We start from the raw sequence: 24,621 nt of genomic DNA, 5'->3' as shown, positions 1-24,621 counted from the left end.
TCCTGTGTCATTTTTTATTTATTTTTTTAAATCATATGACCACTGAATAGAAACATGCACTCGGAAAGCAGTTTTTTAAGGATTCAAAATTGTATTAATTAAATCATGTTAGAAAGACAGACTGATTGTGGAGCTGTAGAGAATAAAACCTCACAGAAATCAGATAAGCCGATGAGACGGCCCGTGACTCTGATCAACGTGGACATCCAGCAGAGGGAGTCGTTAGACAACCAGTGAGGCCGCAGTGAGAAGGAGGTCCTTACTTCATGCAGCCCTTGTAGTGGAGCATGGAGCTGAGGACTGACTGTCTCCCAGTCCCTCCGCCATCTTAATTGCTGAGTTTAACAATTGCTGCGATAACAGAGCGTCCCTACTCTGTGGATGATCTTAGGACTTGGACTGACCACCAATCTGTTAATGGAAAGCAGCAGTTCCTTTGTTATCCTATGTTTTTGCCTGCATCATCTGTATCCGTCTGTTTATTTATAAGTGAAAGTCTCCTCCTCTCACTTCCCCACTTTATTGATTATCATGAATTTAACACATCGACCAGCTGGCTTAAGGAGGCCTGGTCCCCTCCCCCCCCCGATTGCACGCCACTGCACATATGAATATCATTAATAACTTCATTAGCACTTCCTGACCGCAGCCAACATAACAGTGGATTGGATTGCCAACTGGATCGCATGTACGTGTGTGTTAGTGAATGTGTAAAGCGGGGAGAAGGAGACTCTTGATTGCACACAGCTCTCTGATTTTCTTAGGAACACATCTCCTCCAATTCCGGCTTGCCATGTGATTGAAACAGTGTCTGGCTCCGACACGCTGTGCTCCCAGTCTCACCAGGTGGATCACTGTACAGCAACAGAAAAAAAAAAGAGCTTGATCAAAGATGTACATTGTGCATACGTCTCTGAGTCAAAGTGCATTATGGCACCGGGTTCTGTTTTAGCATGTAGCAGAAGGCACTTAAACATCAAACATATGTAAATGGTCAATATAATTATAAACAACCTTTGGCCACTCTCCTCCAGAATTAATCGTCAAAGCTGTCTCCTCTCATAGTGTGTGGACTGACATTAAAAATCTGGAACATATAGCAGTAAACGCTGCTTATAGAAACGGAATAACAATTACAAATGCCCTCAATTATCTGATTATTCCCTTGTGAGGAAATGCCATTCATGTCCATGATTGTGTGTGTTTTTAATCAGTATCCTGCATTGGTTTAAGGACCTGCCGTTGGAACCACAGCCTGCTGGTTACCACACTTCTGCGTAGGAGTACGAGCTTTTTGGACTTTGGCTTAGGTATAGAAAAGAACAGAGAAAGGACTGCTTACTTCCTCCATCCTTTTTGCAACAACTGAACAAGTCTGATGGATCTACATTCAATTCTATGTTCACAAATGCCCTAAAACTAGAAATGAATTCTACTATGAACACCTCCTCTGTGCTACTGACCTACATTTGTGAAATAACATCAGTGAAGTACAGTGAATATCCATTCATTACGGTAAACATAGAACGTGTGCAGCCAGTCATTATCATTAACATAAATTGCCCTCAAGTAAAACTGTTCTTTTTACAGAATGTGTTATACCCAGCTATAATTTCATCTTTTAGATTAATATAACCAGCCTGTCACCACTTTTTAAGGATTTTAGATATATAATTGAACAGGTTTAGTAAGGATTTCTGACAGGAAATCAAATAACAGAGACTGACCATCTTAATCACACTGTACTGTTCACAAATTTATAATTTGTGGGAATTATTATACCAATTTTTCTAACGCTGGCCAATTTTAAATTTACCATGCAAATAAGGATAATCTTATCATATCACTGGCTTGTTTGCAATCCATCTGATCACCTGACCTCTTGTGGTTTTCCACCATCGCACCTAATAGCAATAGAGATGTGTGGAACTGTGCAACGAGAGGGAACTGGTAGAAATAATGGCCCAAAAAAAATACAACCCGTGACTTATACAAGGGCATGGTAGACAAGTTAGAGTATAATTTCTGTCATTAAATTTTATTTCATGCTCTCTTGTTGCTTCACATTTCGCCATCTGGTTTTTCTTCACATGTCAGCAAGCATCCTGAAGTTACAGCCAGATAATATACTGCTACTAATTAGATTATCTTTTCCCTCAAAAGCCTCCAAGATTCGGGGGAAAGATACGAATCAAGGGCCACTGACCCAGTAAATTATAGTGACTGAGTGTGCGCCACGTTTCCTACCCATGTACAATCAGTGTTTGCTGGATCCAGACCAGTTTGCACCTTCTCACAGAGCAGACTCCAGAGTCTTAAACTGCTCAGCTCTGCCTGTGTAAACTCCGCAGCTCCAGTTCCCTTCTAATCATGTGGGTCAAATGCAAGTTCGCCAAGTAATATTCAAAAAGTGTGCCAATTTACACCGTTCTCCTTCTATTGCTTCATGTCAACTTATCACCCAGAGTTTGAATTAATTATTTGCCGATGTTTTTAATTAAGACAAATAGCCTGCTCTCTTCACACATCCAAAGTAAATACAGATGCCTTTTAAAAGTTAGAATCAGTGCAAGACTGAGAAAATATTACAGAGGGCCTTCATGTGCTCTTTTATGATTTATTGTGGGTTTTTTTTTTGACGAGTAAAACTTTTTTCACGGCTGTTTCAAATTCATAGCTCCATCATTGGGGGTAGAGAGAGAGAGAGAGCTCTGTCCGTGATGCAAGCAAAGCTGTGGTGATACCATTGCAAAGCAACACACGGGATGGGGGCGCCCAGGGTGCTGATTCAGCCTGAGCGAGGAAGGGGTGGGAGGGGTGAAGGGGAGGGAGGAGTGACGCAGAGAGGGGACAGAGCTGTCTCCAGTGGAGCAGCTGAAATATCTTCAGCTCAGCTCTGTGACAGAGGGACGGCTTTGTCCGAACAGGCTCCACACCAGACTTGGGAGCTTTTCAGATGCAATAACAAAACCAAGATCCTGGGAGGTTTGGATCTCAACTAGTGGAGCATGGTTTACAGGAAGATGTGCTGCACATGCTTCCACAAAAAGCATTCTTATGAATGAGTCCTGTTGTCTTTTCCACACATACAGTATTTTTTTTTACAGTCATACACCTCTTAAAGATCCTTGACCTGGCCTGACCATTGAGCTCCCTACCACAAAGGAAGCAATTATTCTGTCCATGGACACGGACAATACATATTTGTAACCTCTGGGAGCAGTGGGTGGTGTAAGAGATATACAGCGGTTGTATTATGCAGTGACAGATGTTGACTGCTCTGTCTTTTAAGATCTTTGTCAAGAAAAGAGAGTATGTTTTTCTGTGATTAATCCCCAGCCGTCCAGCCGTTAATTATACTAATGCCTTTCCTATGTGTTCTCAGCTTCATTTCACAGCACTGGCAGTCAACTGCAGATGATAATGGTGGTTTGAAGTGTGAGGCCAACACGGCCGTTTCATAAACAGCAAAGCGGCATTTGTCATGGCTGCTTTTGACAGCTCATGACAAAATGCGATGAATAACACATGCCGTGGTGAGCAAGAGAACCGCATCAGTGCTGTGGGGATGGCCCAACAGAGAGTCTGAATTGACAAAAGAACTTTTGGGTCAGCCGGAGGGGAAAAAAAAAAAAAAAATCCTTTAAATGGAAACCATCCAAAAGCACAGGCAGGAATCAGATGCAGTAATGCCCCAACAAAACAACAGGGCCAGGCCACATGAGGTAAACATTAGATGCCACATGCAAAACTCACTTGTGCACTTGGACATGCCACACAGAGACACACAGTATTTGCACAGACTGACTACCACGTACATACATTTTATTTCTGTTATATGCGTTTGTATGAATAAAAGACCCTCGCTGTATTTTGATGTCAGTATCTTCAGCCAAATGCTTTTCATCCGCACCGGCTGGGGAGAGCTGGTTCATTCAGTTCCATGACCTAAAATAGGCAGATCATCTGAGTGTGTTATCGAGGCCTGCCCCATATCTTGTTAGGGCACGTCAGCCAGGCTTTCTAACCCTATCACTGCGCTCCCAAGGAAAACAAACAAGGCACACATACACACGTCTACAAAAAACACTTATCCTTTCAGACTTGTCCTTAAAATGCAGGTCACAGGTAAACCGAGGACAAATCCTGCAACTTGTTTGTGTCACAGTATTTCTGGCCTCGTGTCAGTGTCGGCTGGTTTTCTTGCAGAACACAGCATATGGGCTAGCTTTTGACAGACATAATAGGAGGAAGCGCCAAGGGAACGCGCATGATTGCTTTACCTGAGATGACCCTTCTCCACATGAATGTGACTCACCCCATGGGTGTTGCTGTGGATTTACGCCTCCTATCATAATATAACGTGACCTGAAATGCACCTTAAGCTAAACTGCCGGCAAAACAGTTTGCAACGGAGCTTGCAAAGATGATTCTTTGTTGTGCTTTTGCATTTTTTTATGTTGTCATGATGAGTGAATTTGAACTTAACTATGGGATTGACGTGCATATTTGATTTAAAATAACAACTTATCATGGGCACAGTTTGCAAACTGTTATCTGCACTGTGTGATAGACGTATGGTCACAAGGATATGTGCAGTAATGCCCTGTGATTTTCCACATTTGACTGATATTTTTGCTTCTGGAAATAAAGCGCATGAATTCCATTAGACTGAATCAGTTCATGAAATCATAGCAAAGTGGCTATTTAACAAGCTGCCTCCCCAAGATTAAAAGTTCTCAACTGATTTTCAGCTGTAGACATCTTGAAGCATAATCCGCACTTTTTGAAGTAACTTTTGAGTACCGCAGGCGCGATATTATTTTCTGTAAGAGCATTGCAGACACAGTGGCTGTTACTGCAGAAGCACAAGACTAGCAGTCGCAGCCAATGCCCTCCATTGTATTTTATAATGTCGATGTGGTGCACAACAGGGTCTAAACTGTTCAATTGACAGACCTACAAACCAGTAATTATCCCACGATAAGGAGAAAACAAAATGTATACACAGACAGACGTAGTGTAGTGTAGACCCATGGTTCTCAAACTGTGGTACGTGTACCACAAGTGGTACGCGGTCGCCCTACTGTTCTACTGTATAAACCAGGGTATGTGATCAGAGTGGAGCTGGAGTGCAGATAAAATGAGACAAATAAAAAAATAAAATACATTATATAATAATAATTAGAGCCACCTTATCGCTCTCCATCTTGATCGATTTCTGCTATACCAATGTCTGAAGTATATGCGAGGAAGAAGAGGATGATGAGAGAGCAAATTATCTTATTGGGAATAAATCTGCCTCCTGTAAAAAGTCCGTAGCTGACTTTGCTCGACATATTTACATCAAGAGCTTAAACATATGCAGCTGAATGTATTTATCCACATTCAAACATATGTGTGTAGATGTAGGTGGAGCTCTGTACAGTATTTCTAGACACATATCATTAAAATAAATTATGTAATTAAGTTCAGTGTGATGATTTGCACGTTTCACAGTTACGTGCAAACCCCCAGAAGTTGCTTTGCCAGATAAAAGACCAATTGCAGCAGATGTAGGTGTGGCCTCAATGGTTTGCACTTGAAAACGTGATGAAAAGATTTGCAGCCTGATTATTATAATTGGATATTTTCATATAACTAATAATCAGCTACAAATGAGCGTTAAATGTGCGATCATTATGTTCTCACAGAAGATATGGATTCAACGAGCTAAAGTGCGATACTCCAACTGTGTATGTGCTCAAGTGTTGTGTTTCATCCAGTCGCCGAATTGTTTTTTTAAATCAGGCTTTTCTCTTGCGTAATCTGAGACACGCCTTCTGAAATTTCAGTTGTTTAAACAGCAAATGAACCAAGACTATGAGGAACAGAGCACTGATGAGTGTAAAGTATGCTTGTTTTATGGATTTACCTCAGAGAGTTGGTGGATAACTGCTGCAAAGTAACATGAGCCATTTTAGCATGTGGTGTAGTGTGGCTGGATATGTCTTTTCCATGTGTTATTTCCATTTATTCTTGATAAGATGAACAGTCACTTTTTTTTTTTGCAAACACCACGTACATTCTGTTGTCAATGGGTACGTTTGCAATCCTGATGACCTATAATGACAATGTGAGAAGAAAGAAACTGAGTGAGCAGGCGAGGGGCTAACAATCACTGTAACAGAGCTTCACGTGTACACTGCAGACATGGTAGAATCTACTGGAAAGAGGACCCTCTCAGCAGCACTCCACTAATCAGGCCTTCGTGATCGAGTGACCAGACAGAAGCCAAAGGCACATGACAGGCCACTTGAAGTTTGTCATATGTCATTTTAATGATTTCGAGAGCATGTGGAAGGATATTCTCTGACCTTATGAGACAAACCCCTCAGGCCAAACACCAAAACACGGTCTGGCAAGCACCAGACTCCACTTATCACCTGAATAATAATGTCCCAGTGGTGAAGCATGGTGGTGGAAGCATTACGTTGTGGTTTTCAGCAGCAGCGAACGGGGCGACAGGTCAGAAGAGAGAAACCTGCTCCAGGGAGCACATGAACCAACGCTGAAGTGACTGTTCACCATTCAGTGCAACAGTTACCTGAAGCAACCTGCCAAGAAATCATTGGCTTGTCTGCCCCAAAGTCATTGGAGACCAAGATGGAACTTCTTCCTACTCAATTTGTGCTCTTTTTTTGGACTACACAGGAATACAAAGGGGCCTCTAAAGTGCTGGATTAGGCATATACGTAAATCTACGACATTATAATAAAAAGAAAGGATTATTTCCCCCATACGTATGTCAACTGGCAAAAACAAGTTAGATTTGAGTCTAATTATTTATATTTGTCCAAAAATAAAATGATGGCATCTGAAGATTATTTCTTCTCCTTGTCAAAAAATGTCTGTAGACATCAACGTGGCGTGAAGGTGTGGGAAAGGTAGTGGCAGGTCCGCCCCGCATATCAACGTGAACTGAACTAATTGAAGATTATGGTGGGGTGTATGCCACGTCTCTACCAGCAGATAATCCCTCATCAACTGCCATCTGGACTCAGAATGAGAGGAGTACATTTCACGGAGAGAGATCCCCGCCCCCATGGAGCTGCAGAAACTGAGAGGCAGCCCTGTTTAATTACTAGCCACACGAACAGCCCTCAGAGCTGGTGGAGCACAGAGACCGGAGTGGACAGCGGACTAAGGTTCTGGGAGTCTTATGGGGCGGGGAGGCGAGGGAATGTCTAACCCCCTAACTGTGGAAAACAGGAACAATGAGATTTTGTTTAGACTGGAGGCACTGCGGCTTTGCCTCAGTTGCCATTGTCTCCCTGGCTTTTCCTTAAGCCCTCGCAGGTTACAAATCCAGACGCATATTGAGTCATTCATGCATCTGTCAATGACAGGGTGAAGCCTATATGGAGACTCCTGCTGGGAATTTAATGAACATGTTTTCTTGAGGAGCTAACTCTGAAAGTTAACAGACTAGCACAGGGGACAACGTGAGCTTGAACATTGTGAGTTACTGATGGCCAAGAGTTTGAGGTCTGCTGCCAGATTTAATTTTACAGACTTGTTTGATTTTATGCAGGATTTTAGAGGGTGTATTATTAGTGCAGTTGATCCAGACACAAAAAAAAACTACTATGTTCAGCCTTTACGTATACTTGTCACTCACTCCCAACAGACATTGCTCAATTCACTAATACATGCATGCTTTATGCAAAACAAATGTGGTAGTATTTGTCACCTCAAAGCAAATGGGGGTGTTCATAACATAACACACATAGAATGCAGAAATGCAGTCCAAACACCAGTGAGAATGGTCTCTTTGTGCAAAGACGCCGTATTCAGAGGGTAGATGGTGAGCATGGAGAACTTCAGCATAGCATTCTGTTGACAAATAAGCATGGCTTAGTGTGCAGAGAGCCTCCAGACAGTCTTAGGTCAAAGAGCATTCAAGCAAAACATCTCACCACAGTCACGGGCCACCTCATTGCTTTACCCCAGAGCTGGAATTCACATTCTCATGGATCATGGCAAACTCCATTGAATTTGAAAGAAGGCAAGTAAGTCGTAATCCTTAATCTAAATATCAAGTGGTTTTGCATTTGCAAACATGTTTTGTCTGGACTCTTGATCAAGCAGCATAAGAGATTCATTGTGTGAGGCAAAATATAGAGACAGTGTGAGGATTCTGGGTCCTTAAACTGTTAGAGAGACTTTGGATTAAAACAAACCTTTTTCACATAATGTGGACCTAAAGAGGGCGGAGACCAAGAGCAGTTGTCCTGGTGAGAAAAACAAATCATCCATTATTGTGCGTAAACTATATTCACTCACTCTCACTCATCTTCTAACAATCTCAGCCGACATAGGGTGAAAGGCGGGGTACATGCTGGACAGGTCGCCAGTCCATCACAGGGTCACATACAACTATGGTCAATTTTAGAGTTTAATATTTTGAATATTGCAACAGAATATGTCATATTTGTTTAGATTTTTTTTATATATATATATATATATATATATATACACATTTCAAATAAAAGGTAGCACACTGAAAATGAGGAGCTGACGTAACCAAAACGAAGAAATGTGGATTCCTTGAGTATTCACATGGATCAGAATATGCGAAAATCATCTCGTGGCTTCAGTGGCGTGAACCGGGCTCATTCTCCTTGCACTCCGTCAGGAAATCCCCCTATGATGCAGCATGAAAGGCCTGCCTGACATACACAACACTGACTATCATGTCCACTGGTGAGACAAAGCTAAATTTGGCTGAATCTAGTGTGACTGCTCTGATCCAGTGGTCAGCATGTGATTAATCAAAGTACTGAGGCAGAGCAGAAGTCCGCTTAACATCAAGTCAACAGAAGTGATTTGATTTAACAAGCGGAGTCACAGTTGTGTCTTTGTTCTGCAGTCAGTGTCTGGAGCTGCCAGACGGGTGGGTGTTGAGGGCAAAAAGTTAGTGGAGCTTCTCTGTGTGGAACCATGTCTGTGGTCCACAAATGCTCTCTGTCCAACAAGACATCTGAAGACCAACAGCAACTCCCTTAATGCTTGATGCTGTTCAACTGTGTGGGGTAAATTGTACAGCGCATGCTTATACTTGTTCACCTTGACATACAGCCACATCGGTGGTATATCATTGCAGTGCATAGCTTTTAATAATTTTTGTTGTTGGTGATATTATTATTCTTTGTGAACAGAAATGATGTAACATTATGTGTATTCTGTGTCATTGACTCAAAAACAGGCTCTGTCAAGCAAAACTATCAGAGGGAGCATTTGAGTGTATATAGCAGCAGAGTGGGGCCAGGCAGAGGCAATAAGACTTTTTACAGTCAAATTAGAGAAATGGCGCTTTTCCACTATACATACACTTGGTTTTTTTTTTGCTTTTCCATTAGCAATAGTACCTGATAGTACTTAGTACTTTTTTAGTACCTGCTCTGGTGAGGTTCCAAGCAAGCTGAGCCAATACTAAAATGTGACATCAACAGACTGTGTCAGACAACGACTGGCAGAGTTTCGGCACTGGAAGAGTCATGAGGGCGACGACCGGCACAGGAATCAAACCGAACAATGCCGAACTGCATATCAGTTGAAAAGACTTAAAAATCCTGAAAACATGTCTGGTGTATTTAGTGACAGCACTGCCGAAAGCCGGTGATCATGAGCCCCTTCCGCCGTATTTTAATTCAGTGACTGTGGCAGAAAGAGTCTGTGCTCCTGTCATGCAGGAAGTGCTGAACCAATCTTTTTTAATTAACTGACTCCGATGATTCAAGACACTGAAAACAACTGCTTTGCTCGTCACAAGTTAGTGTGTTTGCACATGAAACAACGTGCCGCCGTGGAATGACAAGAGAGAAGGCGGGAATGTAGGCGGGAAACCAGCTGTGGGCGCACGTGTGTGGGGCTCCTCCAGCAGTCAGAAAGAGATTTTTAACACACACTTTAATCTGTTACTTTATTGATACTCACAAAAAGCAATATATGGAAACTCAAAAGGACCAGATACAAAATAGGCACAACCATGTTGCAACCAAGTGCTAGACGTGCTGGTCCTGAAATGGGAACAGAAAGTTCATAAAACACATCCAGGAAATCACAACAGAGTGAGAAACTCATAAGGCACAAATCCAAACAGTGAAATTTATCCCGAAGCTGATCAGTTGTGGACACACTCTCACAGTAAGGGAGACTTTACAAACACTGAAATACAACTTGCCTTTAAAACACAGCCTAGAACTGAACCATTATTCCCCGTGCAATATAACAGAATGTAACCATTAGGAGTCAGGAAGGCCATTGTGGAAACAGTCAGGAATTTTATGTCATTTCATTTGGCAGAAGCCGATGGTGTCTAACTCTTGCCCTGAGCCCTTAATGCTCTGTGAACCCAGTCACCCTGCCCTGTAATCCTCGCTCTCTGAGCTGCGGTAGTTTTGTCACATGATCTGTAGAGCACGAAGTCTGTGCACGCACAGTCACAAGAGGACACGTCACAAACGACGCTCACACTCATGCACGGCTAATCTCATTACCCTTGTCTCTATGCAGTATGGGGTCAACAAGGTTGCATTGCTTGTGCCATGGCAGTGCACCAGGACCAGAATGATCATGAATTTCGGCAAGGCTTCACAGAAACATGAGTCACGCCAGTGTGAGAGGCGGCTCGTATTAATAGCAGCGATTGAGAAGCCTAAGTGGCCTGGCTTCTGAGCAAACTGTGTTGCCGGGTGAAAGTTGTTTGTGTGGCCAGGATAAAAAGTCACTGCAGACTGTGTTTACTGTCTGTCAAGTCCGGTACTTTAGAGGAGTTCGAGCAAACAGGTGCAACTTAGGATACCGTGAGTGTTATTCTGAGTGATAGCTCAAGTCCCTATTAAAACATCCCCGAGGCCACTCAGTCAGTCTGAAAACTTGCAGTGTGACTATTTAAGTGCACTATACACAGAGGACATATGGTGCTCAACTGCTAAGCTTACTAATGAGACGTGTATACCAAACAATCTCCCAGAAATACTTGAAATGCAACAAATGATGAAAATATGTCGGTGTCTTCTCTGCAGCTGGAAGGCAGCTGCTTGCATTCTGCACACAAACCCTCCGCTCATTTACCTCAATGCTCGCAGAGGGCATCTTTGGAAATTAGGGCGGCTGGCTGGTGCAATACAGAACAAATTCACAGATATAAACCAGTGTTTTTTTCAATATTTTGTCTCCCACACGTCCACATTTGCAAAATTTTGCATTGATACCGTTCTCCTCGACAGAGCGAAGTATACTGCGGCTCTGTTGCCTGACAGACGCACAAACGCTCTCAATTGGTGCATTTACATCCTCAGAGCAGCAAAAAAAAGAGTACGAGGTTAGGATTAGAGACCAGGATAGGACTGAGGTTAAGTTCAGGGCCAAGAAGAGGACAAAAATTAGGGTTAAGATATATATCCAGATTAGGTTTAGTGGATATTCACTGTTCGGCTCACACTCAGACAGACATTATTAAAGCATTTCCATGACCAATAATAAATCATAAATAATTATAACTTTAGGTTTAGTTTGTTGTTGTTGATTATTATTTTACCTCTTTTTAATGTATTTCGTGTAGCTGAAGTGCAGGGGTGGGTGGGGAAAAGTAAGAGTTTATCCTCTCAAACTGCTGAAAATGTAAGTAATCTTCCTACCGCTCCAGCTTTTCTAGTGCAACATACTGCTGTTGCCATTGTCTGTATTGGCAAAAAACTTCCAATTGTCATCTGGCAAAATGAGATCTAAACACAAAATTTTTCCTTGCCCATAAACTTCTTTGATATTTCATAAACACCCTTTCAAAGAAGAGAACCCACATTACACCTGTGTTGCGCTCTCTCCACTGGCTTCCTATTCATTTTAGGATTGACTTCAAAATGTTATTGTTGGTTTTTAAAGCTCTTAACGGTTTGGCACCATCATACCTCTCGGAACTTTTTCTTCACGCTCCATCCCGAGCTCTGAGGTCTAATAACAGGCTGCTTTTAGATGTGCCAAAAATCCTGACTGAAAACACGAGGCCAACGGGCCTTTTCTGTAACTTTGGAACAAGTTACCCCATGGAAATTAAATCTCCCCCCAACATTGAACATTTTCTCCTTGGACTTCACTTCAGGACACTTCTATGTCGTTTTTACCATTCCACTATTCCATTATGTCACTATTTGACTGTTTTACTTCTATGTTTTATTGATTTTATGTTCAATACCTACTTTATGTGGCCGTGCCTTTAAATCTGCAAAGCACTTTAGTCAACCTTGGTTGTTTATATATTTATTTTAAATGTGAATTAGAAATGAAGTTGACTTGACTTGACTGGACTTCAGTTTCAGTCTGATTAAACATGACAGTGATGAATCATGTGCATTCACCCTGCATATCAAAGTCAATGATCTAATAGCACGCATGCTGCAGAACTGCAGGTCAGGTTTCAGACCTCTGCAGTAAAGCAGATATGTGGTATTGATCAGGCCTCTCACATCAAATATTAACTCTCATTTGTCTCGTGCAGCCAGACTGGACCAAGTAACACGATTCACACTGTGTGTGTGTGTGTGTGTGTGTGTGTGTGGGCATAACGACGCTGTGACCCTAAACCTCTGCTCACACAAATGTGTTTGTCTCACCACACAAACCAGTCCAGAAACTTTGCTGTTTGTTTTTGCTGCGGTGGCAATAACTTACCAAGTCTTGATGCATAGAGTGTGTGAGTGAAACTCGCTTTGCAGCCGCGCGCAGGATATTAGTGGGGACAGACGGGCAGACAGACAGACAGCCTGCCTGCCTGCCCTGCGGCAGCGGATGAGACGGATGAGAAGCTTTCGCTGGGATGTGTATAATCCTGTCCTCACGGCAGTCGTCACCTTGCAGATAATACCTCGAATCACTTTCTCGCGTGGCGTGACACACACACACACACACACACACGTAGAGCGGCGGTGACACTCGCACCAAAAACCGCCTCCACCTTCACTTTGAACGAACAAATACACAACAGCTCTCCACAGCCGGAGGAATATCACCCGTCATACATGCGCCCACTTCTGCCGCCTGTGCTGTGGATACACGGAGGAGACAAGTGCCGAGCACATGGTGCGTTGTTATGGTGAGTCCACTCCAACTTTCCCTTTGTCCCGCGACACGTATTCGACGTGTAACTTCATCTCTTAGGTCAAAAACAGAGTCACGCAACAGGAGGCGTGTGGGAAAAGGCAGAATTATTATAATGATCGTGTTAAATGTAACTCCCAAATTCCCACGGCTCTACATAGAAACAAGACAGAGAGATGTTCAATGACAGACAACTAAATTCAGTTCAACATTGTCATGTCATTGAACAATGTCATTTCATTTCTTGAGGACTCATGCAATTCAAATGTGGAGTGTAATTGATAAATCAGGACCTCTGTTTATGTGTTTATTGTGTCCTTTGTGCAGCCCGAAAACCACATTTGTCTGTGTTTGGACATGTGACCCTTACTGGGCGGTGTCACGTGGCAACAGGTCCACTGTTATTAGAAGAGAAACTACTGGGAAGAATATAATTTATGCATTCACTGTGAGCAAACATCAGTAAAACCACAGCACAGGTTGAAATGAGATCCCTGCAGCAGTGCAGATGTTAGTCTGCTGCCTGTAAAAAAAAAAAAAAATAGGGTCTTTCAGGAGTAACACAAACTTGGGACTTTGTTTTAATATTTTGCAAATGAAAGATGTGCAGCTTTAAAAGATGAAGCATGGTTGAAAGGTTTATTGCAATGACAGGCGTGTAATGTAATGATCTAAATGAGACTATTTGATCAGACTGACCTTTTTACGGGGAGATCACCGAGTAAGAAAGTATGAAAAACATAAAATATTACGACAATAATTGTCAAAACTAGACCACACCAAGCACATTAACACTACTTTAATGTGTCTTCAGATCACACACTGGTAACGAGATGCAATATCTTCTTGTGTGGTTCGGGTGGTACGGTAAAATTAATATGCTCCATTTACAACCGTTAAAGAGTCACAGTTTTTTATGGAGTCAGAAAGAACAGGTAATGTCTGCTTTCAGCATGACAACATGTCTTATCAGATACGTTTAAGTCAATTGAAGATGAATAGGGGATCTTTATATTTATTTTCATGTAACTGGACAAACATAGATATAAAGTCAAACAGATTTCTGCAGCCACTGCCATCAGAATGGTCATATTTCTCTTACCAAATGCTGCCACTGATCACTGTACTCGTCATGAAGTTTTGGATGGATTTTGATGTGGCCTGACCTGCTTATTGTTTGCTTCTCTCTGGATTTGTGTGCACACAGCTTTGGGCTGTGTTCTCTTTTCCCATTTCCTAATTGCTTGTAGAGCTCATCAGTGAATAACTGTGTGTGTGGAGTGCGGATCACTGGACGCACGTTGTGTGAATCATTAATAATGTTAGGCAGCTACTGAAGAGTTCTGAGCATAAGCTGATGAGTCAGCAGCAGGGTCCCAGAACTAGGAGTGACAATTACGTCAACATTCTATTGTGGCAAGTACGTATTTGTATTCTTGAATGTGCTTCCTCGATCCCCTTCTGATTTTTTCCACCTATTTTATTTTTGGAGATCTAATATTATATCTGTTGTATGAAACAGCTGTGCAGATATTTACTGTCACTCCTAGCAGCAGCAGCATCATTTCAAGCACACGCACAGTCCTGGTGAAAACATACACAAGGGTTTTTAATCTACTTTTGGTAGCACAACGCTTCACGTTTGCTCACTGCCAGATCTAATTATACTGTGAGGCTGAAGAAGTTAATATCTACAAAGTTGAGTCGAGATATGTTGTGCCACCGTACGGTACAGTACAACAGACGATGACAAGGCATCGTGTACTTGCTGTGCTGCGGCAGATGGTTGACTGACATCCCGCGAGGGGGGGGCGGAGAAGGAGCAGGTGAACACGATCAGGCAGCTAAGCCGGACGAGATCATAAAGCAGCCTCTGACGGGACACAACGAGTCTGTGTTGCACTGAAAATTACAAAGTATGTTAAAAATGACAATGCACTGTGGATATATAGTGCAAACTGTGCATCTACAGCACGAGCCAAAGCTCAGCCAAGTCTTTATGGGTTTATGGTGTTTCCGTGCAAGGAGTTGTTGTTTGTGGTTTCCCCCCATGACTTTGTAAATGTCTCCTTAAAGTGCTGCATGTTTGTATCCGTGTTTGTGTTTAGGGCTTTTATGTGCATGACCTAATTCCACTGTGAGAATTTGCAGAGATGGCTGTGTGTGAGTGCACATGTGCGTGTGTGTGTGTGTGTGTGTGTGAGACTAAGTGTGCACACCCCTCCCTCCACTGCTTCCTTGTAAAGCTGACAGTAAGCACACTAAGTTCATCTAAGGACAGGGAAATGCTTTTCTTTTCAGTGTGAATCATTTTGGAAAAATGAGCCTCTGGACTGAATTGCCCCAGCAATTTGGCATGTTTCTCTATTCTGCTTCATTGTCTATTTTGGCTGAACTTGCAGTTCTTCATTTCACTGCCAAGAAAACTTCAGGTCCCTTACAACAGGCAAAGCCAGTTTCTGACTGTACCACGGCCTGTACGCAAATCAAATAAATCTCTGCACAATTCTGCCATATCTTCCTGTTTATCCATTGATTCCAAAGAGAAAAAGAGCAAGCCATATCTGCACTATAAATCCACGGTTTCCACACCTGGGAACACCGTGGAAAAGTACCTCCCTGTAAGCTTTGCATCTTCAATGAAAATTGTACGGGGAAAACGACACTAGTCTACTTTTTATAGACGTGTTTAGTACATTTAGATTAGGACCCTTCCGCATTGTAAAAGCCATTTAAAAAAAAAAAAAAAAAAGGTATCTGCTTTCTCACTCAAGCAGTTTAGAGAACAAAACTGCAGTGCAGTGAAAGAAAGTAGGAGAGGGAGCGGTTTTGGGATGTAGACAAGGAGGAAGGGAGGGCGATGGAGGGGGGGGGACTTTTAATTTTGTAGTCCACCAGCCCCCTTGTAATTCTACTGGTTCCCCCATGAGAAGGAGCAGAAAGAAGAGAGGAGTGGCCTGTTTTGAGGTTTGCCTGAGCCAGTGGTGAGCTGTTGCAGCTGGCAGCTGGGCTCTCACTACCTATGTCCTCCAGCTCCAGCCTGAATTATGAAGGCTCGGGAATGGCAGTCAGCCTAATTACAATGACTGATTGCTTGTCCGTTGGCATTTCTCAGACAGTGATTGTCATGTGTGTGCATGTGTGTGTGTGTGTGTGTGTGTGTGTGTGTGTGTGGGGTACAAGGGAAAGGAGGGACATTTCTCATTGGCCTTCCCCTTCCTTTCTTTGCATGAGAACAGCCAGAGATTCCGATCTGATTGGCTGGAGAGAAAAGAGATGGTTCATGATTTGGCAAAGCAGAATTTTTGGGAAGCCAGAGACAGGTGATGTTGCACGGATGGTGCAGTGTCGCCTATTAAGTCGTCACCAAATACATCAAAAAAGGCTGCACTGTGAGAGCTTCACCACAGAAGACATATTGGGTTATCTTTGCTGTTATTTACCAACCGAACAACAAGGATATTTATGTAGAAGACCTATGCTGATTCTCTCCCACCTGTTGATTTGTTATAGTTTGTCCCACTGGTAAAAATGAAATGAAGAAAACAAAGACAGACGCATCTTGGATTGAGCATTTGTACGTCAGTAGCACTCCGAAGTGTGATGTGTGTGTTAAGTGGGAGCTGGTTTGAGTTGGTCTGCCCTGCTTTGTCCAATGCTTTGGCTTTTGTTCCTCAAGTAATTAATTGTGGAAGCCTTGGCTTCAGCTGGAGTGTCTCATAGCAACTGAAAAGAGAGAGGCAGAGCTGGTAAAATGGTGAGCGGGCAACGGGAGATCAGGTTTTTCTGTCAAGTCTAGGCTTTTGAATTGGTACTTTGTGACAAATTCACATCACCAGTATATCATATTTGTCACCTTTTATGTCAAAATGTCAGTGTTTTTGATCTAAGTTGCATCATTCTCCGAAATGCTTCTTATTTGTGTGTGTTTACTATTGACTACTAACCTAGATTACACTTGTAGTGCATTGCAATAGTGGAATGAAGTGATGAGAGCATAATAAACAAAAGAACAATGACATAGACATACTAGACAGTCCAGTCTGGTGACAGAGATCGATCTTTTCAATCGTTCAATTTTGTCAAATATATGGATGATCAAAGTCAATGTTTCCAGCATACCACTATTTTAATTTAAACAAAACAAATCTGGACCTTTTTTTTCCATTCACCTGCTGCTGCCACTTCATGTATTTAGCACCTGCTGACGTTTAAGCATCTTGAATATCCAGTGGCACTTTTCATTAACTGAAACCTGGTACCACTCTGTGGTCATGGCAGGTCTCGGGTCAACTGTCGACTTTCGCCTGAACCGCGTGTGTGTGTGTTGAGATTTGTAACATTTGATTACACACAGATAAGCAACATCATTAAGACTTGTTAGCAGTTGTGAATGATCAGTGTGCATGTGTGTGTGTGCGCATTCACGCCAGGCTGCTTTTTGCTTTTTTAACTGGCAGCCAGTGCTAAAACTTGGCCATGTTTGCCCTGTGACCCAGACACTACCTGTCTGCTGCCATGGTTACAGGGACAGAGCAGGTTTAGTGGCCTGACTCAAGGGATTACTTTCCCTGGTCTTAACAATCAGGCCTCTGCCCCAGTGGCTGTAAAATGGACCAAACTGCAACCTAACAGTTAAGCAAACTCTACAGTTTGCCCTAGTGGCCTTTAAAACGGTTCTAAGTGCTGTGCAAGAGATTAGACATGTACATTGTAATTGCTCTGGTATCAGTGACTGTCCCTTTGTGATCAGGTTCACTTGTAGTGATAAGCTCTTAAATGAAAGAGCTCACGGTACACAGAGGATACAGGTCTGAGCTCTGGAACACATTTGAAATCTTCATTCTTAGGTTTAATTAACTACATTTTCCACCTTTACGGACGATGTTTTTTGTTTTTTTTCTGTTTACCCAACAGATCAATGAATGAAATGAGGACAGCAATCATGACACAGTCATTGTGAGTACTTTTTTAAGTTAAAATGGTTGTTGTGCTCTCAACATGGGTCAATTTTTAAATCAAGTGATGATGCAGAGATTCCATTCATAATGGAAATAACAAATTCACTTAGTAGCAATGACAACAACAATAATAATATTAATAGTATAATATATTTAATATAATATAACAAGTTGCAGGCCAACTACTTAAGAAGATTGAAAATAAAGTGCACCAGCCATTGGCATTTGAATCCACTGACTATTCATTGTAATTGTAAGCTGCCTTTGATTTAGCGATTGTACATCCATGTTTACTACTCCGTATGCCATGCTTAAGGCTATGGAAGTGGCCGGGGCACTGATGGTCTGTGTACACTGGCCCAGATACTTAGTGACTTGGCGGAACCAAAAAGACCTCTCTTTTACCCCTCCAGTCACTTGCACTCTTGCAGGTGTCCACCAGATGCTGCAGGCTGCCTGCGCTGTCCCTTGCATGACATTCACAGTAACATGTAATGTCCACTTTGGAGCAAAGGCACTGCAAAGCAAAGTACTTAAACAGGATGGTTAAGGTTAAGAGGGTCAGGAGAGAAGGACTGTCTGAAGCCTCTCAATATCCAGAGAGCAGCTCTGACAATATTGCTGAAAATGAGAGAATATGAAAGTAGAAATGGTATCAACAAAGCAGAGCGCTCTAACCTCAAATGTAATGTCATCAGTTGTGGACAGAGCGATGAGACTGTACAGCTGTTAAAGTGTCATTTAAGTGATGGACAGACTTTGTTTGTAGAAGGTCTACAGGAATAACAGGGCTCCAACAGTTTTGGCATTGGTTGCATTGGTGAGTCTGACTTTTTCATGCACTATTTGTGCACCGGCACAAAATTAGGTGCACCTACATTTCCCAATGCGTCGCCACCAAGACCACGATTTTAAGGGTTGTCGTTTTGTCATTACATTCATAGCCCACGCACATTAAATGGTGACATTGCTTCACTGTTTAAATCAACAGGTACAATCCTGACCATCTTCCTGTGGTGAATATACACAATGGATAACATGAATGGCAGACTATATTCAATTATTACTAACCATCTCTGTTGAAAATATGAAACTACTATACTACACTGTGGTGTAGTGTGGTCTACTGTGAGTGTGTTGTCAGTTAGCGCTATTCCAGTATCCCACCCCAATTTTATTTTATTCATTGTCTCACATTGCAGTATTTGTTCCATTTAAACTGTAAACATGTTTGACTTCTCTTAAGTAACCACAGACCAACAAAAGAAAAAAAGGTTCATGTTTTGTGTTATTTATTCCGTATTTATCAGCAAATACTAAATAAATGTGTTTTAGGAAGTTTTAGCTTGGGGGAATTGGAGTTGGCGCTAATGGGTGAAGACGTGTACCTTGGGGTTCGCTTAAAACTGTAGTACGTAACTTTTAAATATAAACAAATGTTTAGAGGCCAAAGGAGTTCAGCCTAGAGTAAAGATGAAAATGCCTAGAAATGCAGTTTGATGCGATAAATGCTTTTTTTGCAGCCGGGTACTGGAGGGGTGGATGGGTGTTGTGCAATCACAGGCCTACGTTATGTGGACGTGGTGGTCGTGTTTTGGTCATTCCTCAGAATTCCTCTGGGGGGCAACAGAAGTTCCACACTGGAACTTTAACACTCAAGTAGTATAGTTTTTTTAATTGAACCAGAGTATATGATTAAACTGTTTTTTTTACTGTTTGTGTTATGTTAGCACTCTGTGTGTTAATGAACTTGTAAGGAGCTTCACTGTTTTACAGTCTAGAGTATGATCTAGAGTCAATCATAAGACGTGGTAGCGGCAGTTGCGGTGTTCAGCTTTGCAAACTGGAAGCAGCCAAAGCTCAGCACCGCACAGAGACAGGCGACCTGGAGGGTCCTGAGCCTTCAGTTCACAGCTCCCTCTTCAGCTCTCACACATTGTGCCATTCAGAGTCAGGACTGTATATTCACCCTGCTCTGGGCACCCCACCATTGTGAGCGTGAGCTCATTTGAAAAGCCTTCAGGAATGTTTGATGCGAGTAAGTTAGCGCGATTTGCATTTGTTCCAGTCTTGAAGATTTTACAGGTCAACGTAGACGAGTAGATATTTAAACGTGCCGCGGAGTTCTCATCCCCTTCCTTATCTTCATCATGCTCTTGCTTTTGCATGTTTGCAAGTTATGAGATGAAGATGAGGTCATTTATTAATCATTTTCAAAGGTTAATCACAAAAAGTTACACTTTAGAAAATGTCCTAACACTTTTTAACTTTGTGGCAATAAGCTTAACTAAGTCTTGTTGTGGTTTTTTTATTTTCCATTTTCAGTCAAGTAAGGCTCAGAATCTCTCTTCTTCTTCCTGTGTATTAGAAGCAGAAATACCTTTGTTGGCATCTAGGGTAGCAACAGGGGATCAGATAGTGGAGACAGGAACAAGTGCCAGCCTCTCATTCCTGGACTCTTTGCAGGCAGAGTGCAGGCAGAGTGCAGGCAGAGTGCAGGCAGGCCAGAGTAAAGACCAGGGCCAGCAAACCAAGACAGTCCTCAGACGAAAACACATAATCACTTTAACTCATCTAAGTCTGCCTTGTTGGGCTTTTATTGTGTGTTTCTGTCATTGAGGAACTCTGGGGACAACTTTCAAAATAAAAACAAGTCAATTTTGCATTTTTTTTTGGCTTGTCCAACTCAGGAAAAAGGCTGTCCCTAATTATGAAAAAGCAGATTTTAAGTCAATGTTTAAAAGAAGGCTTTTAATAAGGTTAGATTTAAGAGGGGATAAGGGGAGTTAGGGTGTGTGTGTGTGTGTGTGTGTGTGTGAACCATCTGTTCACTGGTGAAAAGGAGTCGATACTCTGGCAGCAGAGCTGCCTGGCTTGAGAGTCAACATGTTCTTGTCAGTGGGAGTAGGCCGCTCAAAGGATGTGACGTCTTCTCAGCAGACGGGATGTCAGTGGGTGTCACCTCATGTCTCAGGAGAGAAGTGGCACGGGGGCAGTGGACACTTACATCATTTTGTGCTTAAATCTGGAGATGTTAAAAATGTCAGTGTAATAGTATGATGTAAGTAAACAGTGGCGAATTCATTTAATCATGTTATTGGCATTAGATGTTGTTGTTATTTCACCTTGACTTGATCACTTGTTGCCTCCCACTGGTGAAATTGACTTTTATTTAACCTTTTCGGAGATTGAGACACTGTAGGTAAAAAGTGATTCAAGCCTCTGTAACCCAGTTGTCCTTAGTTAACGTTGGTTAACTTTTACATGCTTTGTTCTGCTGGTCCAAACCTTCTGGCGCTCATTTTAGCAATCAGTGCAACAGAGATGATTTGCAAATAATAATTTAGAATATGTAAGTCACCTGTCTCCCTGTCCTCACTCGCAGCAAACCCCGTTCTCCCGATGAACAGGGAAGGACCAGGTTGCTTGGTTCTCCCTTTCTGTGCCCCTTTCCCGAAGCAGACACAGTGATGGCACTCGGTGCCAGAGACACCCCTCCCTCCCTCCCTCCCTCCCTTCGCCTCACCAACACTCTTCTCTCCGCTCCTCCCTCCCTTCCCTCTCTGCCGCAGGCAGAGCAGGCATGGGATCTCCATCTGTGCACAAAGGAGCCTCCTCTATCTGCATACGCTGCACATAAAAGGGCCTTTTGTCATGAGCTCTGCACACATGACCATCCGCCTTTCACCCCACTGGAAAAAAGATCACTCTCTCCAGCAGTCCAACCCAACCCCCAACACCAGACTCAACCCCATCCACAACCCCCACCCTGCCAGTTTTTCGGTTGTGAGCGAGGGTGAAAGACGGGAGTAAGAAAGGATCCAGTCCGAACTTTGTTGAATAGAGACAATCATCACATGGGACTGCTTCAGTCACCTTTAAAAAAAAAAAAAAAAATCTTTTTAATTTCCCTTGTTTAATATCTGCCTTTTCTTTTTCTCTCTCTTGGCATACTGGTGTGCACTCACTGTGAGGCATCAATGCATTATAGCATCTGCCATACTGAAATATGAATGTGCTCTCATTTTTGCTGTCTCCCTGCTTTTCTGCAGTCTCTGACATTTATGGGGCATTAGTGTTTGGTTTTGTGCCAGGTTATCACCCCTCCATTACAGAGGCAGAGGCTCAGTTGACAGCAGTCGGAGAGCTGATGCTTTTCTCTCCCTTCCCATTTCAGTGCCTTCTGCCTTTTAACCCCTCGACCCTATGCTGTTCAGCAGAGCCCGCGGTATTTGCACTGTTTAGACGTAACAACAAAAAACACACCCGATTAGACAAGATGGACGTCTCCACTGTAAAACAAATGGACGTCATGCCTTCTGGCTGCTAAACATGACAGATATTGGTGTTGAGGGGATTCTGAGTCAGAGCAACGATACAGGGACAGGCTAAAGCACACTGTCAAGTGCACAAGTGCTGCCCTGAAAAATGCTTTCCTCAGCGCTTCCTTTGAAACACACACTTGCTCGCAGCCAAGCGAGTGTGGATTTTGGAAAGCCCTGTAGCTCATCTTGCTGTCGCTGCACACAGGCCTGTGGCAGTACGGAAGCATAAGATTGACTTCTCCCTCCACTGTCATGTCCTCTGCATGACCCTTGGCCACACTAAGCTGGTTTAGGGGATCAGAGACTGTCAACCACAGTTTCCTGCGTGTTGTTCACATAGTGACTACTGGTAAAAAAAATAATTGTAGGTATATATAATTGACACATGCGAAGCCTCGGTTACAGAAATTGTTGTTTAAACTTTAGCACGTATGTAAGTATCATCGCATCGCGTGATTATGACTGAGATTGTAATGCTATTGATTAATAATAATGAGACATATATATGTCAATGGAATTCAGCCAGGCAAAAGTAAAAATACACAATTTAAATTGCAATTTTCTTTAGTATGCAGTCCCCTCGTATCTCTGCAGGAGCTCATAGATGTGCTGCGTTTACTTCTGTATTAAACAAATTAGCCGAGCAGGAGGAAACACACGCGAGTACAGCGAGCACCTGTGTACACCAAAGGTTCAGGTTTACAGCAGCAAGTCGTCTGCTGAGTGCACATGTCCTCGAGTCTCTGCGTCTACACGGGCTAATTTGTTTACTCAACGGCGTCTCCAACGCAGGCAACAGCTTTTATGTTCTTAATCATAAAGGCTCATATTTACAGTGGAACAAATAAAAGGAAGATGTTGTTTTCTGTAAGATTTGGAGCATATCTTCAACTCATTATTTTTTGCCCCTTTTGTGTTTTGCTCCTTTTCCATGTGCAGTAATAAAACCTTTGTTTACTCAGCTGTCCTGTGAAGTGCCACTTTTCTCCCACATAGACAAATATCCTCCCGCTAATAACACGATGCAGACCAAATACAGTCACTGGGCCCAAGTGGAATTTATCTAATCAGTGTTTATGTCCTTGTCACATGGAAATCAATACCAATGTTGTTTCCTATGTTGCCATTGAAAGGCATTGCTGAAGAGGGAATTGGATGAATATTAGCAGTGTTTTCTGCCTCATGTGTTGTTTTTAATTAAAGTTTTTTAATGTGACCGTGATAACTTTGCTGTGTGTGTGCGAGAGAGCGAGAGAGACAGACAGACAGAGAGAGAGAGAGACAGACAGAATGGTTCTGTGCTGGAGCGGGCACCAGAGGGAGAACATGTTTATGAAATGGATAGTGCATTAGGTGCATGTTTTGTTGTTTTCAGGGGCGCAAGGAATCTAGTGAGAGTGTGTAAGAAAATAAAACAACATGCATGCTGAGGACAGACATACGGGACTCCTCCGTGCAGCCCTGTGGTGCAGAAATGGTCGGTTTTGACATGGCCCCGAAAAAATACCAGCTCACTGTACTCCTGGCTCATTGTGGTGGGAGAATACGAAACAAAAATGACCATGGCTTTTAGAACGAGGTATGATAAGCCCTTTTGGGGGGGGCGGGGGGGGGACCTGAAAAGAAAGAGTTCAGGTATGTGGTAGACAGGGCTCTTCAAGTGGACAGGAAAGTGGACGATTGTCTCTTTGTGTCACTGAGAGTTTGTCCCAGTACTTCAGTTTATTTAGTGCCTTAGCACCACAATGTAGCCATAGCCATAATATATCCCCTTGTTTATGACCAGTAAAGAGTTACATTACTTTAATTATTGTGAGGAAAATTATATTTTGGTTGTGAATTATATCAGTAAAAGTCAGCAAATAGTGACCTTATTAAAAATTTGATTTTTGTATTATTGTTATTATTATTATTATTGTTATCATAATTAAATGATTAAAATATATGTTAGTCTTTAAAAAAAGTTCCCATAGATAGATAGATATATTAAAAAAAAAAAAAAAGCATTCATACATGTTCTTGCATTATAACTACATTTAAATATTTAATATGCTATACTTTGATATGGACTTCTTTCCCTCCCAATTCAATGCTAAAACTGCCCTGATGCAGGACAATGTGTTCGGCTGTTGTGCTGCCAGAAGCAGTTGTTAGTTACAGCTAGGGCGCGTCCCTCTTTGGAAAGGTTGTCCACT

General features: G+C 42.4%; 2 long non-coding RNA genes across 5 annotated transcripts in view; one reads left to right on the top strand and one right to left on the bottom strand.

Moving 5' to 3' along the window:
* On the bottom strand, positions 1-12,779 carry LOC122776049. The gene is made up of 2 exons (XR_006361163.1): positions 12,715-12,779; positions 1-854 (listed from the first exon to the last, which is right to left on the bottom strand). It is a non-coding gene; the product is annotated as an uncharacterized LOC122776049 (long non-coding RNA).
* Positions 12,780-13,077: 298 nt separating this feature from the next.
* LOC122776048 overlaps positions 13,078-24,621 on the top strand; it is a 32,503-nt gene continuing 20,959 nt past the window's right edge. The window contains exons 1-2 of one of the 4 annotated variants that reach the window (XR_006361160.1): positions 13,078-13,135; positions 18,058-18,099. This is a non-coding gene — a long non-coding RNA (uncharacterized LOC122776048). The other 3 variants (XR_006361159.1, XR_006361158.1, XR_006361157.1) reach the window with 3 other exon arrangements.

Source organism: Solea senegalensis, linkage group LG10 (genome assembly GCF_019176455.1).
Source record: "Solea senegalensis isolate Sse05_10M linkage group LG10, IFAPA_SoseM_1, whole genome shotgun sequence".
Taxonomy (NCBI): domain Eukaryota; kingdom Metazoa; phylum Chordata; class Actinopteri; order Pleuronectiformes; family Soleidae; genus Solea; species Solea senegalensis.
This window is presented reverse-complemented; position numbering and strand designations above follow the sequence as displayed.